The sequence below is a fragment of the Anopheles arabiensis genome, chromosome 2 (genome assembly GCF_016920715.1).
Source record: "Anopheles arabiensis isolate DONGOLA chromosome 2, AaraD3, whole genome shotgun sequence".
NCBI lineage: Eukaryota > Metazoa > Arthropoda > Insecta > Diptera > Culicidae > Anopheles > Anopheles arabiensis.
In genome coordinates this window covers 74685571-74703088 of record NC_053517.1, presented here as the reverse complement: position 1 = coordinate 74703088, position 17518 = coordinate 74685571, and positions in this window count along the sequence as shown.

The window sequence follows — 17518 nt, the reverse complement described above, 5'->3', positions numbered from 1 at the left end:
AGATTACGAATAAATTTTCCAAATAGTAATATTCTAATTATTAAGTAAAACTGGATAAAATTAAACGGTTTTCAGAGGAGAGATATGGACCTACGATAAACATATTGGATGGTAAAATCAGCAATTCCTCTTAAAACAGGAGTCTGCTTTTTTTGCTAATACCATGTATAATCTTATGATGGTACGCTACTCAAAAATCTAAATTACTTACTTACTTATCCGGCGCTACAACCGCTTTGGGGTATTGGCCTGCCTCAGGAGTGTCCAAAACCGCTCACGGTCTCGCGCCTTCGTCTGCCAGTCCGGCCTTAATGGCGGAAGCTTACACGCCATCTTGCCACCTTAATTTGGGCCTATCACGCCTCCTCTGTCTTTGTGGACGGCCTCAAAAATCTAAATTACCCTGTATAAATCTGGCTACAAAATGTCCCTACATTCAACTAATGAAAATATGAACACAACTTATTCAAAAATATGTTCATGTTTTTTTTTGTTTACAATTAGAATGATAGAAAAACAATATAACTACTAACGGTATACAGCTTAATACAGCTTTAAGCAGAAACTGGTTTTCCAAACCTCTTTCCATCTTCCAGCTACTAGACATCTCCTGTTTCAACTCTTCACAATATTCCAATTAGTTCTCATCGACCGGACCATCACCCTCTAACCATTGCAAACCGCAACCTACCCCACCCACCCAACGACCTGAAAGGCATTCGAGTTAAAAGGGGCTATGAATATGAATATGGGAAATGTTTATTTTGATGATGGAAAATTGAAACGAATACCGAATCCATCCTGTTTCGGTTCCAAAGGTTTACCGGTTGTTGGCTGATGGTGCCAAAACATCCCGAGGGAATGCGTCCATTCGTAGCGCAATATACACACACACACACACACACACACACACACACACACACACACACACACACACACACACACACACACACACACACACACACACACACACACACACACACACACACACACACACACACACACACACACACACACACACACACACACACACACACACACACACACACACACACACACACACACACACACACACACACACACACACACACACACACACACACACACACACACACACACACACACACACACACCTACACCCTACCACCCAGTAACACTCACCCCTTCCTCTTTTCCTGTGCCATTCTGCAAGGGATAGGCAATGGAGTCGGTAAGGAAGATTTGTCTGTTTTCTAAATTATATCCCCAGGATAGGCCAAGGCTCAGACAGGGATAATTCCCGACCGGTTCCCGTACCATGCCCACGGTACACACGGCACGTTTGAAGTGTAACGTCTTCGGAAAGTGAATTAAACTATTCAAGACATCATAACTTATTCATGGTTCCCGATACCCGAGACCAGCAACCCTTTCTCCGCTGGCGAGTGGCGTTTGATGTTACGAAATTAGTTCGTTCGATGTTCAATACCAGCTTAATACGAGACGAGGTACGGATGTGGTCAGAAAACGCTTCCCCAAAACGTTTTTGCCATTCTGGAACGGCCCAGCAAAAGCTATCAAAGGAATCGCCCCTCTGTTCAGGCCGACCATCGGCTTTCCGGAGAGGCTTCGCGTAAAATGATCCCAGCACGGTTACGCTGTAATAAATTTAGCTTATTGAAACCTTCCCCCCTCGTACTGGCGGAGGTACTGCCAGTGTGGTTATTACACGGTTATGAATGGTTACTGTGACCGCTCTTTGAGCCATATTGAGTAAATATTTGTCAATACATTCAACGGGATAATTTGATTTCGAACGTGTTTATGATGTACGCGTCCAGGCAGGCGTTTATTTTTCTAAAAGCCATTGACCCTTTTGCCATCCATACGCCTCGTTAATTTCGACACACCATTAGCCCTGTAAGCTTCAGAATTAACCATACTATCCATTCATCTCACCCGGTGTAGCTGATAATAATCCCAAACTCTGTTAGGTTGCACCAGATGGACGAATCCCACCTGCCCGGACCACCCTTTCGCATGTAAACTACACTTTGTTTTAGTTGCTAGCCATCTTTCTTCAATTTTACAACGAACTGTCCCATCGTTTCTATGTCTGCCTTCCCTTCCCCTCCGTCCAAACCGTTTTGGTCGCCTTGATCACATATACACTTGACCCTTTTCCTCGGAATTGTGCGGCAGAACCCAGGAAAGTGCAGGATAAATGTGTTTCTGCTTGGGCTGGATGTACGCCGCATGTACGTGACGAACTCGTCCCACACCAACGCCCTCTGCCCTATCAAATGCATGTTTATCTGTTTCTCAACCGAGGAAACCCTTTCGATGTTTTCTCGGTTTTCGCATTTTTCCTGTATTTATTTCAAATAAAATACAACCACATTTCCTGTCACTAAATCCAACCCCATCTTCCAGGCCACTCGTGTTGGTTTCCGGGTTTGTCTAAAATAATCCGGAATCTATCTCGTCATTTCCCGGAAGTTGGCCCATTTCGCTCCCCTCGGGGGTAAAAGGACAGCCCAGCCCACTGGAATCTTCTTTAAACAACCTCCCCCTATCCCGGCCGGTAACGATGGGCAAAGAATCGGGGGGCCGCATAAAGGGAGCATGAGCTCGTACGACTCGTACACATTGGCCACTGGATATTTGAAGTTTGAAGAATACGAGCGTACGAGGATGGGCATGACACGGTGACACGCAAGAGGTAGTAAGTTACATGGTTTAAACTGCTTTTGCTGGAAGCCACCCTTAGGAATGGGAACGACCGAATGGCAGCGGTCCGTCCACTTTCTTCATCGTATTTTCATCCGACCCGGAACCGGGAACCAAATGCCTCTTCCCCTTCCCGAAGCTGACCAAAATGTTTGGTGACATTTCACTTTTCATTGTTGTTTATCGCTTCTGTGGGCCCGGGTGTCGGGTGCAAGAACTTTCCCTTCAGTTGAGCAGCAGATTGCCAGTGACCAAAGTTGACGACCGCCTCTTGGCACTGGCAGCGGGACTGGCCGTGGGATATAAATTTAAGAATTATTGAAAGTAATTTCTGCTGACCCTTCTTATGACGGATATTGGGAGCCGCTGATGCGTGCGACAGCCTGGCCGTCCCGGTCACTTGATCCTTTTTTCGGTTACACTTTAGCAGCAGCCGGAGGATGTGGAAATGAACGAAAAAAGAAGAGTGGTAGTAGGGTGGACAGAGGGGGCTTTTTACACCACTTTCCAGTCGACTGACGTTGGCAGGCTACCGACCCAACGACAAACCCCGACCGATATGGATGCTCAGCTCCAGAAAAAGTCATTCCCCGCCACATTTGCTGTAAAAGCAGTGGCTGACGAACGTAAAACCTCAAACCTCAGCACCCGAACCGAAAATCGCACGTGGTTTTTAAAGCGGGGAGGGTAGGAAGGGAAGAATATTCTTTGACACAATTTCGCAGGACACATTTTCCTCCTGGAAACACCACACTCAGCTTGAGCCATCGTGGAAATGGCGAACAGAGTGTCGGTGATTAAGTGAAAACAACTTCCTCAAAGTTCACAAACCTAGCATGGTTCGGCTGTCGTCAGAAGGTAGGTTGCTGCTGATGCTGCTTCAACTTTCATAAACATCTGCCTGTGCTATTGTTGCACAACACTGAATCCAACATCTGATCCAATTAGGACGGGAGCGCTGGAAATCACGAAGGGCAGGGGCCAATTTACCATTACATCCAGGGTGTGCTGCTCAGGGCCGCAGGGTGTGATGGAAGCCCATGGCTCGTCCATAATTTAATTTCAACTTCCAATTTGTAATCAATTTAACGATATCACTGTCCGGTGCTGTTCCGCTTTTTCCCTGTCCCGTTTTTGTGGCCGCAATTAGATCGATTGCCCTCGTGCGGCAGCACACGTACCGTGTCGGGTCGCTCCCGGGTGACAGTCACATAGCAACCGGGCCGGATGGCAATGCCGCATACACACCTCCGCACGTACATGCAACCTGATCCTGCTACAGCAACAAACACGCACCAGAAACAATGGAAGGTCTGGAGATGTCGAGTCGTAAAAAAATAAATTATAAATTTCCTAATCTATTTGACCTGGGATGCTGTGAATGCTGGGCCAAACACGGGTAAACCGGGAAAGTCGTCCCCATTCCACCCGCAGGTCATGTGGAATGCAAAATGTGTCCTATTTTTCTTCGCATTGCCGTTGCTAACGTCATCCTGATTTCTTTGGAGTGTGTGTTGTGCGTGCGGGTGTATGTTTGTGTAGTGTGTGTGTGTGTGTGTGTGTGTGTGTGTGTATGATGGCTTCCCAAAGCCATCCATCGTGTACATTAATGATCGGGTACTGAACCGGAGACAAATCGCTACGGCATCACCCGCAGGCATGGCAAATAATGATGCCAATAAAAGCGGCCAGAAAAACAATAAAAATCCACCCGATACCGCACATTACCGTGGCACCAGGGCAGAGCAACAGTGGTCTGAAATTTGAGCAGGACACGACACCTTTCAGCCGACCGCTGCTCCGTAACGAATGGTGGCTCCTTAATCTCCTCGATGCGCCCAATATTTTCCCCCACGCCAGAGCAAAACCGTGTCGATGGAGCTTGGCTACCGCTATCGGCACCGTCGGCCCTATCCGTCAATAGAGGTTTCCATCAATCACAGATAATACTCGCGCCACGCCTCCCTTTCTGATGAGTCCCATTTCCCATTTTCGCTGCTTCTCGCTGCGTAGAAAACAAACATAATTTAGATATGATAATAGTTAATTATGCCTATAAAATTACACTATCTTAAATGGTTTCCCTTAAATGGCACTACTTGTGTGAGCGGTATGACTCGTGCTGCCGATCTATTTTCCGGCTCGGGAAGGTTAGCGTTTCTGTATGTGTGTGTGTGTGTGTGTTTTGTTTCGGGTGATAGGCGCGCGAGGATAAACATAATCTCTTTATGACTTCCCCATCTTCTGCACTAAGCGCAAGAAGTAATGTCGTTATCGTAAGAGGAAACTATTAATGGGCCACTATCGACCGAGAGAATGAGATCGAGAGATTCAGTTATAATCACAGATTTGTTTTTATTTATTGCTATAGACATTACACGGGATGCAACACTATAACTTTAAGTCTTATTTACTTTGATTACTTTCCATTGCCTTAGTTGAGTTGTATTATTCATTGGAGTCCATAAACATTATTTTAAGTTTGACATATTTTTTTAATTAAATTTATAAAATCCGAATCTTTAAGGCCTTGCTTTTAAACGAGCTTTTTGTTATTTCAAAAAGGAATTATTTTGACTTTGTTTCGTAAAATGCTTTAAACATTTTTTATCGTACAGTGTATACTAAGCAGTTCTTCACCTACCAATCCTAGTGGCCACACCCATCTATCGGCCACTACACCCAAAGTCGTACATTTTAGGCGCCCATTTCGAAGTCATCACTGGTACTTGTGCCTGTGTGTGCCCTTTTAATTGTTTCTTATTTATTATTATTGCAGTTGGAATTAATTGGACCAAGTTCAGCCCCTGTTGCAAGCCGGATGTGATTGTTTTCTTACTCCAGTGTTTACTTTTTTCCGTTTCCTACCTACTCTCTTTCCGTTCTTGGCATTGTTTTGCGCTGATCCTTAAACGATACGACCCGAAGGTAACGCACAGCCTTCTGATAAAAGTGCTGCACCACTTCCCGAATGATACAAGAATTGTTTGCTTGATATACGGGTGAGCTAATTTATGACCGACCACCATACGGGATAACGACACTGGTGGGCGGGACACTAGCTACTCGTAAAGAAAATTGGCTTCTGGACGTTCCTAGAAAGGCACCCGTCCACATCCTCAGTTCGCATCATTAATGAAAGAATCGTCTGGAAGCATTTCGCCCCGGAGCTTACGAGTGTAAGCAAATTTTAATAGAACGTTTCTGCTACCGATTGTACTCTTGGGCTGCAGCACTATTATAGCACACCCGCTCTAGCTGACTACAGCGGTTCCGTGAAAAGACGGATAAGTAAGCTTGAATACTCACGGCTCATCCTTTGCCGCTCAAGTGATCTTTGCTGTGCAATCCTTCCCGTTTTAAGGGCCGTTGAACCTTTGCCTTGGAACAAATGGCAACGCGCTCATATAGTCCTTCCCTCGTACGTTCCTCGAAATCCGGCGAATCTGTTCTGTAAACCATAAAAATTTACGATCCAATCAAAATCCCCATTAATCTTACCGAAAGTTTTACCTCATCATTGGCAGAAGCTCTTCACGGCTACGCTCAAGTGTGGCCAACCGTCGATGTCGTGCGGGTGTACTTTGCCCATGGTCTGCTTTGGTCGTAGATGGTGCACAAAGAATTAGGCAGAGGGATTAGTAGCATAATTAAGAATGGTCTCAAGTTTGTTTGCCAGTAATTATTCTTCATATAATACTCGAAACGATCATAAAAATGCACCCAGCGCAATAAACCATTAGCCCGCGGTAGACAGCGGTCAGCGTGTACTGACTGGTTGGTGGCTAATTGATCCAGAGTTTCAGTGCTTTCGGACGTTGAACGTTGCTTGGATACAAGATGATAAAACCCAATCCTTTACGTAGTCAGATGAGATAATATTATTATTAAAGAATTCTAGCAATAGTTAGTGTACAACTAATTCTTTTTTATAACAATTTGTATGTCTCGTCGTAGAAAGTACATTTCAGATAAAGTTCATCATGTACTTTGCTGTAAATATGTCGTTTAACTTTTGTGAAATGCCAAACTCATGGTTTTAAGTCATTAAATATAACGACAATATCCAATTTCCCATTTTCCTAGTCAATTCTCAACAATTTTATGCTTGGCTTTTTAAAAATTGACAATGCTGAGTTTTACTGTAATCGAAATTTTGCCCCACTAATATTGAGGGATCCAAAGGGATAGTTGCTAATATTTTGTCTCGAGGCGTCATTTTTCAATTACGTTTGTTAGTCTTACCATTTTATCATCAAAACATGTTAATAGTTAGCTTTTGGTGAATAAATGGTCCCTCGACTACACCACATGGTGTTTTTGAACGGCGCATATCGTTAAGAACTTATAGTCTGGCCTAACATCGTGTCTACATAGATCAAATATTTATTTTTCATTATGGCAGTGATGAGATCAATCACAAAAGCCTGTAATTTTTTGGTTGAAGAAACATTGTTACCTATGCTTTGGAGCAATATCTTTAACACAACATTCAAATTACTTTTATATTTCGCTCGTTTCATAAAATCTGCCCCATCTTGGTCAGTATATGTCTTTTAAGATAAAAAATACATGATGTTACTTTAGCCATGCTTTGAAGAAGCAGCAATATTTTGAAACATTAAATTCAACACGTCCTCTCTCAACTAATCGTCATCTAAACCATTGGAAAATGCGAGGAGTTACAAACTACCTCTAACTACTTAAACTTTAACCGCCATACATTGTTGTTCAATATTTACCTCCCAAAAAAAAAAACGCGCCCGGTCGTTTCCAGGACGAATAAATTTTGTAACAAAATTTGCGTTACCAAACAGTAATGACCGTTTCAAAGTTAACCCTTTGGTCCGGGAACCGTACACTCCGACACCGTCATCGCTCGCCATTGCACTCGCGCGCCACGAATGTAGGAACCAATACTAGAACTGTTATTCAAGCCACCAAAGCCGGACGCACCATATGTGTCGACTGCTCGAGTGTGTGCGAATAGTTTTCCGCCCTTAGCTCCACAGGCTGCCAGGCATACTTTGCATACTTTCGATGCAGTTTACGGTACGGAGAGATCGCAAACCGTTTAAACGGTTTTCATACTTCCCACCGACATCAACCTAGCCACCCTGTCCAAAACCTAGCGTTGTTTTCGGTTCTGTGCGAAGCACAACGAAATCTAAAAAATATGTGCAAGCAGAAAATAAAACCCTCTCCAGGAGAGAGTTCCCGCTTCCGCGGCAGTGGCAGCAACGGTGGTTTCTGTGGTGATAAAGTTTTTCCTGCAAAATGCAGCTACAGCAGCAGCTTCTTTCACTTCCCTGTGAGCTCTGGCGTACGTGTGGTTGTGCGAATGCTAAGGTAGTATCGTGCCCTAACCGTACTCTAGAACCGTTCGGTCTAGGCCACTTACAAACACATCCTGTGCGCGCAGGTTGAGCGTTGCGGTTGCCCAGCCCGTGGATAGCATTGTAACATTATATTTCTATTCCAGTTTTATGATCAGAAGATAAAGTTATGTGAATACAAATTGCTTCATTAGGAAATCATTTTGGGTAGAACGCTGGCTACCGCCCTGGCACGTCTGTCTGGGCCTTCCGCACGCCGGTTTTGCTGCAACGGATACAGTTAACTCCCGAATTGATCGTGACAGAAGAAATGAACAGGCTATGAGACAAAAAAGAAGGAGCAACAAAGCTGAGAAACATTTAATCGGATGCATTCAGTAAAGCATTCGACCCGGTACGACTCGTAACCAAAAACAAAACAGGTTGCATGACCTGCGTAACACAGAGGCATAAAAAATGCTATCCTTCATTTGCTAAACATGCTGATATTTTATTTTACACACTTGAAGAACAATTTATTTTGAAACCCGGACTCACACACAACAAACTGGATTGATTAATCAATTATATGTGAAATGAAATATGCATGAAAACTAATAAAAATTAAGATTGTAAATTCTGCTACGAACTGAAGTTAGCAAAATCTACCCATTTAATTTTGCTCGCCATAGCCGCAATAAACATTCAACAATTAGATCCATGCGTAAAAACGCCTGTGTGTATGCAATTCGATGGATTTTTGTATACATGCACAAGGCGTAGCAAATGAAATGATTCACCTTTTTTTATTCGTAACTGATTTAAATATGCAAGATAGAAAGTGTATCTTCATTGTTTTTGATAAAGTTGTCATTCTTTCAAGACTATTGGTGGCATTAAAACTTGTTTTTGGCTTTACGGATTATGAAAATGTCTTACTAGATGTCCAAAAAGTGTGCTACAGGCATCAGAACCGCCGGTAATCAAGCACAAATTAAATGTTGACTTTGACAAATCAATCATGATTATTTTAATCTCTTTAATGTTAAGTACATTGGATATTGCATGTTTTGGATATAAAACATAATGAATTGAAATATGAGTAATGAAAGCTGATTGTTTCAAAACTAAAATCATTGATAACAAAACTCGAACAAACAAACCACTTTTTTTATTTCGTATACATCAGTTTCACGCAAACTTTAATGCGCTTTTAAATCTTAAGCCATTTAGTTTCAAATATCGTACATTATTCTCCCGAACGAAATTTAATAATTGCCCTTATTTTCACCGCACCCCTCCGCCAAACTGTTGCAACCTCGATCAGGTCTGATCAGGTGACAGTAATAGTCTCCGCGTGCTGACAAATCTAGCTGCTAGACAGGGCGTGCCTTGGGCAAGATAATTAAGATGACGCACGCGGTTACTTATCTGTACGCATGGTCTGGGGCCAAACCGTAACCCATCCGACCGAACCGTGCTCCAACGTGCGACGGCAGGCGTACCGTTCACACGTTTCGAATATTAATTAGTGCCGTTCAATAAGACTAAAAGCATTTTCGCGTTATCTTGATTTCATGTGACATCGCCAATGAAATGCAAACGAAGCATCACCCCCGCCCCTTGAAGCCTCTAGCACCTAGCCGGAACGCAAGGTTCTTAATCCTATCCTAGGAAAGCAAAACTTGAAGCTTTTCCAAATGCTGCCGGCGGGATTCTCTACTGCACATGAGTTGCCCGTTTCATTTGCATATCTCGCGAACAACTGTATCGTGCTTGCCTTTGACACTGCCGGTAACGGAAGTGACAACGTAGCTGACGGCAGAAACGACGCAGCGCACGAATCGTCTATAATCGCATTGAAGCGAGCTGGTACATCGGGCTTTCCTTCCAGTGCGTCAGCTTTGATCTAAATCTTCGGCAGGCTTGCAATATGCCAATAATTAGCGTGCAACCTCTGCATTGCAATTAGAAACTCCAAAAGCTTAAGATGCTTGTCCACTGCTGTCCAATGTGGAATTAGGCAAAGGCGTGTTGGATTCGCGTGGGAAGAGGTTGCGCTACCGATCGTCTACGACGGCACGGATGTTGTCTGTCAGCATTGTTTCTACTCGTCTTAAATGAAAAACGTTTCTTCCCTGGCTCACAACAATTTCCTTTTCCCAGTCCCTTTGTTCATACCCCCGGTGTGCGCGCGTGAGTTGTGATTCCCCTTTTGCCCAATCACCAGGAACAAGGCAGCTGTAATTAACCTAATTTCCTGGCAACCTACTCCCGTCCGTTCCCATCGTAGGGTAGGGATGTGCCACCACAGCGCCAATTGCTGCTTTGTGTATCCCGTGTTATCGTGTTTCAATAACTAAATCAGCCCGAAAAAGGTTCCAGGGCGTCCGTGGCACGATTCGTGGCAAATGTGCCCGTAAGCCCGATCCTTCTCTTGAGCGGTTCAAGCTATCATCATTAAATCGGCCTAGATTGCGTGAAGCAACATTATCGTTCGCCAGCGGGGGACGGGGTCTATTGCCGCAAAATGGGAAAATTTCCTTGCCATCGCCACAGTAAGGATAAATGCCATTTCGTGTGTGTGTGTGTGTGTGTGTGTGTGTGTGTGTGTGTGTGTGTGTGTGTGTGTGTGTGTATATATGAGATACTGCAGCCATTGAAGTTTGCATAAAATGTTAGTGCTCATTTGTGTCAACAGCCAATTGCGACGCGAGCGAGGGCGTTAAATTTAGAGGGATTTTTAATCAAATAGCTTTATTGCCAGTCGTATATTGTTGACGCAACGGTAAAATTTCCTAAACCGAAATGGCGTGTTGAACCGCAGTTAAGCTCCGTAAAACAGAAAGAATCATAACAAGGATTACATATATATTTGGTGTTTTCATTTATGGGACATATATTAAAGTCACAACTATTAACTCCAATCATGTTCAATCATATAACTAACAGTACAGTATTTGTGTTCTATCTTTTGAAGTGCTGCAGCTAAATGCCAGTTGTTCTTATATTTATACGTTTCAATATTTTTAATTCGATAAGACGAGTCCTAATAACTAGATGGGAAATGTAGCATTGCAAGCATTTAAGTCAAAATCATTTAACAACCAATTAAAAAGTACCAAATAAAAAGAATTTTCCGAGAGATATCATGTTCTGTTGCTTGTATTTAACTTTCTAATGAAAAATGCGAATGAACGGCCTTATAGAAATTACAAAGAAATACAGGATAATATGAACAGCATTATAAGGCGGCTCCATTATGGCAGGATTCTGGATGATTTTGCCAAGTTTTGCGATACTTTACATGCTCTCTAGTTATTAGATCAAATGGTTGTGATTATTGTGTTTGTTGTTGACTCACGAAAATACTTATATTTTACTCTAGCAATCTTGTACATTGGAAATAAGTAGATTTTTTTCTTTTAAAACATATATACCTGTGATACATAATATAACCCTGAGGCATGCAATGAAGATGCCGGACTCAAGTCACATCAAGATGATATTCGACAGCGATCCCCGCTTCGGCTTAAGGCGCAAGGGAGTACAGCGATCCTTATGGCTGGATCAGGTGAAACGAGACCTGTCGGAGATCGGGTGTCTACATGGATGGCAGGCTGCAGCAAGGGACCGAGCATCCTGGAGAATGATTGTTGACTGGACCATGTCACATCGACATGCTCTATCATGAGCAGGCCACCACGAGGGAGATAGAAAGACCTGTAATAAATGTACTCTTATCAAAATCTTGTTTTAATGTGAACTAGCAGTAACTTTTGTTTGCATTTACTATACATACACATTATTTTTTGTGATAAGATGACTTTTTTTGACTAAACACACAATATTTCTATTCTTCTTAGAGGGTCAACAATTGGGTCCTTTCCGTTTTAAGTTCGTAGGCTGAAATTTCAGCCTGTCAGCTGTTTGTATAGCATTTTATAGCAGATTTCGAGCAGCTATCTAAGTAGGTATAATATACTGGTGGGCTTATCCCAAGGTGTATGTATTTAGAAGGCTGATTTTTATCGCTTCTGTTTCTGAATGAAGATTTTAAGAGTGTTTTGTGTTTTCGTCAAGCCTTCAGAAAGTTTGTTTGAGCAAAAGTTTTCAACCATCCTGTCAAAAAGTAATATTCAAATTTGATTTGAAAAACATGCTATGAGACCACCTGGACTACATACACTTTAATTCTAGATTCCACCACGTGATCTCTTTAATGCACCTTGGGGTAAATGTAGCCAATACCGTGTTTTCGAGCAGGTACTCGAATCTAATTCTAGCTTTGAGGCTAGAATAATCTAGACTGAAAATTGAAGGCTAGTTTTTGTGTGGTTTTGTATGGAGTGTTTACATGATTTCAGCCTCCAACTGTCAATTCTATACAAAAAACTAACTAGAATCGTGAAGGGCCCCAATAATAGTATTATAATCTATTTATGAACATGAGTAAGTACAACTTATTAGTTAACCCATAGCATGGTAGTCATCAATCCTATGTATGAATTCTTTGCCCAAACAGGACTTGGACGATGAATACGTTATAAAGTCGTACTGTACCACCAGACTGACCAATGTTATCCAATTGATTAATTTCAATAGTTTTTTACTAACAAGATACCCTTATTCACATAATTTTTTCATACTTATTTTTTATCCTTACAAAATTATCGTACCCCAATTGCACATACCTGCACTTCACAATAACTAATTTTGTCATAGTTTTGTATGAACCGTATCATAAGGTTATATGTATTGAATTCAAGTTTAATATCAATTGTCTTTCAGAATTTCAAAGACATTTCCCCAACACATGTAAACTTCATTTGCCCCATAGATAGTTGCATACTTTTTTTACTTCCAATTCTAAAACATAGTCTTTTTAGTGTATTATACTAAAAACACGATTTTTAATGTCCTATAGATAACTCATTTACACGAACCTGGGATCCTGTTCACACTCCTTCTACGTTTACACGTATCTGTGTACACATTTTTCAAGGACTTAAAAAACAACATCCTACCAGATAGCTACATCCACCAAGCACCGGAAGCCAAATCAAATTTATCAACCCATATCTCAACAGTCACTGTATAGCGTTGTGTTGCGTTGTGCTAAAAAGAAACACCACCGAAACGATCCGGAATGTGTCTCGCGGTATTTGTTTTATTTATTTTCTTTTTTCGCATCCTAGTTGCGACGGATTCTCCGGTTATGAAAATTTGCAGACAAATGGCGGATGGCACCAACATTTATTTGCAAGTGAGCACATGAGACTGACGGTACCATCCCCCGCGGTACATCACACGTCCATGCGGCCGTAGCGATGCCTCTGGAGTTATTAATATTTATAGTATTCATCTTTCTTGTCTCATGGAACGCGTCCTTCGACACCGGGTAAGCGTACGGGCAAGTACGGTGATAACGATTCGTGCCAAACATGATCCTGCCCCGACACAGAGCCCACTCGAGACCTATTGCTACAGATAAACCACGGGGGCAGCAGCAACCGGCCTGCGAACGTAACGTGTGCCCGAAACGGAAGCTAGACGATTCACTTCATGAGTGATCACTTTAACATTCATAATTGAAACGAATGTTTTGTTACGGTAGCTGCATGGAACGCTACGCACTTGCAATACCACTTCCGGATGTTGCTGTGTAAATGGAGCTGTACCACTCCCGCACTGTATCAGCGGTGACATTGCCTGGCGTGCACTTTAACAAGCATGACAGGGAATAATAATTTTACATTTTACGACTCCATCTTCACGTCGAGCGGCTTTAATCCTTAAACGTTGGTACACTCAATTTGGTTTCTTATAATGTGGTTCAAGTGGAGCGATATTTTTGAGACTGTCAGTGGTTGGAAGTATTTTTGATCAGCACTGTAACAAATTATATAGGTGCACAGAGTCTTTTTTGGCGATAGTAACAACATGCGCATATAATGCACATAAATCATCTACAAGTAATCAAAAATACTTTGCACAATTCCAACGTCCACATGCCTCGTGTTTCGAAAATGGAAATCTTGGTTTTACTACCTTCTCCACACGCTCTATCAGTTGTCGTATGCATTAATTCTTGGCTCATAAAATAAAAATAAAATATATTTTCTTTATCAATACCCTTCGCAGCAGTCAACTTCAGTGCAAGCAAAATCTTTTCCTTATGCGTATCGTCGCGAAAAAAAGCAGCCCGCTCTGAGGGAAGCCAGCAATAAAAGAATCGTAAAACTGCGAACCACTGGGAGTGGTTTAGGCATCTTGCCAACCGATACGCACCTAAAGGGACCTCCCTTGGGTCAGCTTCGTGTGTCGATGGCTGATGGGGTTTGAGCGTCGTTTCCAGGATCTATACATTTTCTATCCAACCCGCCTGCTCACATCTAGCACAACGCTCTGCCCAACCTTGGGGTAAGCGCATACTGGTTGGTCGCAGGTGTGAAACTTTTAGGATCGACCCGTTCCGATTCCAGTATGACCAGTTTCGTTGGGTTTCGTTTTGGCAATGTGATAACGGGCTTGCAATCGCTCGCTAACACACTGCCCCTGCTACGGAACCCTCCAGGGGGTGGCACATGAGCTTCATTTTATTATGATTGATTCGTCGTGTTTTATTTTGATTTATACACACGATTGTATAATGACACTGGCTTTTTCATGATAGATTAGGTTAGTAGCGCATTGAAAGGATACATGTTTTGGCATCTAGTAGATGTGTCATTTACAGCAATATGAAATGACGATTTTATTTCGATCATGTGTGATATATTGTTGATAGCTAATTTTCAACAAAAATGAACATCTTTTTTATTTATATAACTAAGCTTTTTTGTACATTTTCATGAACAAATACAACCACATAATCTCACTCACATTCCATAAAACCGTTTTCGAGAATCTTTTATCGATGCAAGTTATGTGAACTTGTCAAACATTTGTTTTCAAAAGCACTGGAACCATAAATGCTCAAAAGCGTTTATTGTTCAATGTTTCGAAAGCTATTCAAAAAGGCTGCCTTGTAAATCGAAAAAATAGTTGAAAAAAGCTCTATTTTCAGCAAAGTGTGCTGTGTTACAGGTGTCTACTATCTTCGTACTACTTAATAACATGTCTACCGTGGGGTCAAGACTCACATTAACTGTCCCTTTGTAGTAAAGACGTATTATCGTTCGACGTGGTACTCAATGTGTCTCGTAAGCCCTTATAGACCGGCATGGCCACACGTAAGTCGTTTCGCCAAAAATAATAAGAAATGAATATATTCATAATCATAATTGTAAATAATGATAAATATGTTTATGTGTCGCAATTCTGGTAACATATACTAAGCAATTCATTTTATGATTTAGTTTAGTATGACTAGTTTTACTGATTGATACAATTACTTGACTTACTTTAAGAATTATAACTGAATTACTTTTAGGAATTATATTGTATTTGATTAGTAAATAAGAAATTCATCAGGACTGTAGTTCAAAGAATCTCAAACTTTTATCCCTAATAGACTGAAGCGTACTTCGTAAAAGTAATTTACCGTCGACATGTCGAATCTCTACCCTTCCTTACCAAATCAAGCATCTTAATATACACATTTGAAACTCATTTGAGCAAACAACATGAGAAATGGCATCGCATTATCAATGGGCTCTAGTATCTGTTAAATCACCAGTTCATTTCCCTCTTTACTCGCGTGCAGTGAAGTACATTCGAAATAGAAAAACGATCCCCAATCCAAAGTTATCATTAACTTTGTTCACTTCCGGAAAAGTAAGCGAAAATCTTCGCTCAGCACTTTGCTGCGTGTTTCGGTGGGAAGTTTCAATTGTACGATGTTTCGATTTAACACCATTCTGGAAAGGTGACTCTAAAGCAATGCGCGTGTTGAAGGTGACCTTACCTGTGTAAAGCAATATCATCTTCCGCAAGCACTTGGGCGCTCGATTCCGTTGAGTTTGAGACGCGGCTCCCACAGACGCGAGCGTTATCGGTGGCAATGGAGAGCGGAAAACCAAAGTTCCGCTCGAGTTTTCGTATTGATTCATTTAGGCTATTAATCAATGCTTGTAGGCGTCAGCGGTAGAAGTTAGTAATGTCACGATGACTTTTTCCCTACCCTACCAAACCCTTAACCACAGCCAAGTCAGCACGAACGAGAGGAGCCAAGCTCGAGGTTTTACCAGGAAAGGTTGAATGGCATATTCTTTTAATCTTTTTTGGTGTGCTTCTTTTACTCCAGTCCCCGACGCAACCATCATTAAAAATGGAACCTGCCGTGAGATGTTCACTACGGAAGCCTGAAAAACGCCTCAACACTGACACACACACATACACAGACCGGCGCTACCGAATTGTGATTGTGGCGTGAAAATCGACTTTTCACAACTTTTATCTTTCACCTGTTTTCCGCATCCGGCGTTTAATTCAAATTACTTCGGCAAAAGTTTTCCATCCAACTGACAGCACCTGGCGTGCGGAACGGCAAAAGTGAAGCCCGCACAATGTTCCCAGCCCAGTTATTCATCCGACCGTGTGAGCGAGGCAAGCAGCAGCAAAAAACCAGAGCCTACAACCGTATTCTAGCGCTGGCACTCTAGAGCTAGCAAGGAGCAAGTTGTTTTACCACCCTTACAGCGTTGTAGTCGGGGCCTCGAAATTTGCTTGTCTTCTAACAACTCCTCGTCTTCCGATCATCATCAGCAGCGTCGTCGATGTTGTCTCTAGTATTTATGATGGCAAAAATACGTTACTCATACACAGAGACATCCATTTTCTACCGGTAGGTCGAGAATACATGAGCTTTATGTACAACCACCATAAGGAGCAAAAGACCAGAATGAAAAGATTGAAAAAAAACAACGAAAATACCGAATAGGCCAGGTGCCGAAGACAGTACCCCCGGGGTTATGCAAACCGAACCGAGCGTGTGTTACGGTGCGCAAGCACTCACGCACTACGCAGGGAATCTGATCCTGGCGAAATTACAACCCCCGCTCAGCAAGGACAGTTCAAACGAGGGGCGCAGTAAATAAATTATCAACTTTGTTTCGTGTGCCACTGCACGTGGCGAGAGCTCGCACCATTCCAGTAGGAATGGCATGAGGCATAAGCAAGCCGGGTGGATCTCTCGCTGACACGCAACTGTCAGTTTGACAGCGCGGAAATGGAGCAACGCTACCGGAGACTGGCGGGCGCTATTATTATTATGCCGGCAAATGGAAAATTGTAACCAGCAACGCAGCTAATATCAGCCGAATCATGAGCACAACCTAATGCCAACCACCACCATGCTACCAAAATTACTACCGCATCTACCCAGAGGGAGAAGTTGGCGCAAGGCTGGACTATTTATGCGCCACTTTTCGGTGGGAATACAATCACGACTGGAAAGCCATCACAGCTAACTTGAATCATTACGAATTGGTAATGAAAACCTTTCCAACGAGTGTTTACGTTCTGTGCTTCGAAGGACGAAACACGAAATA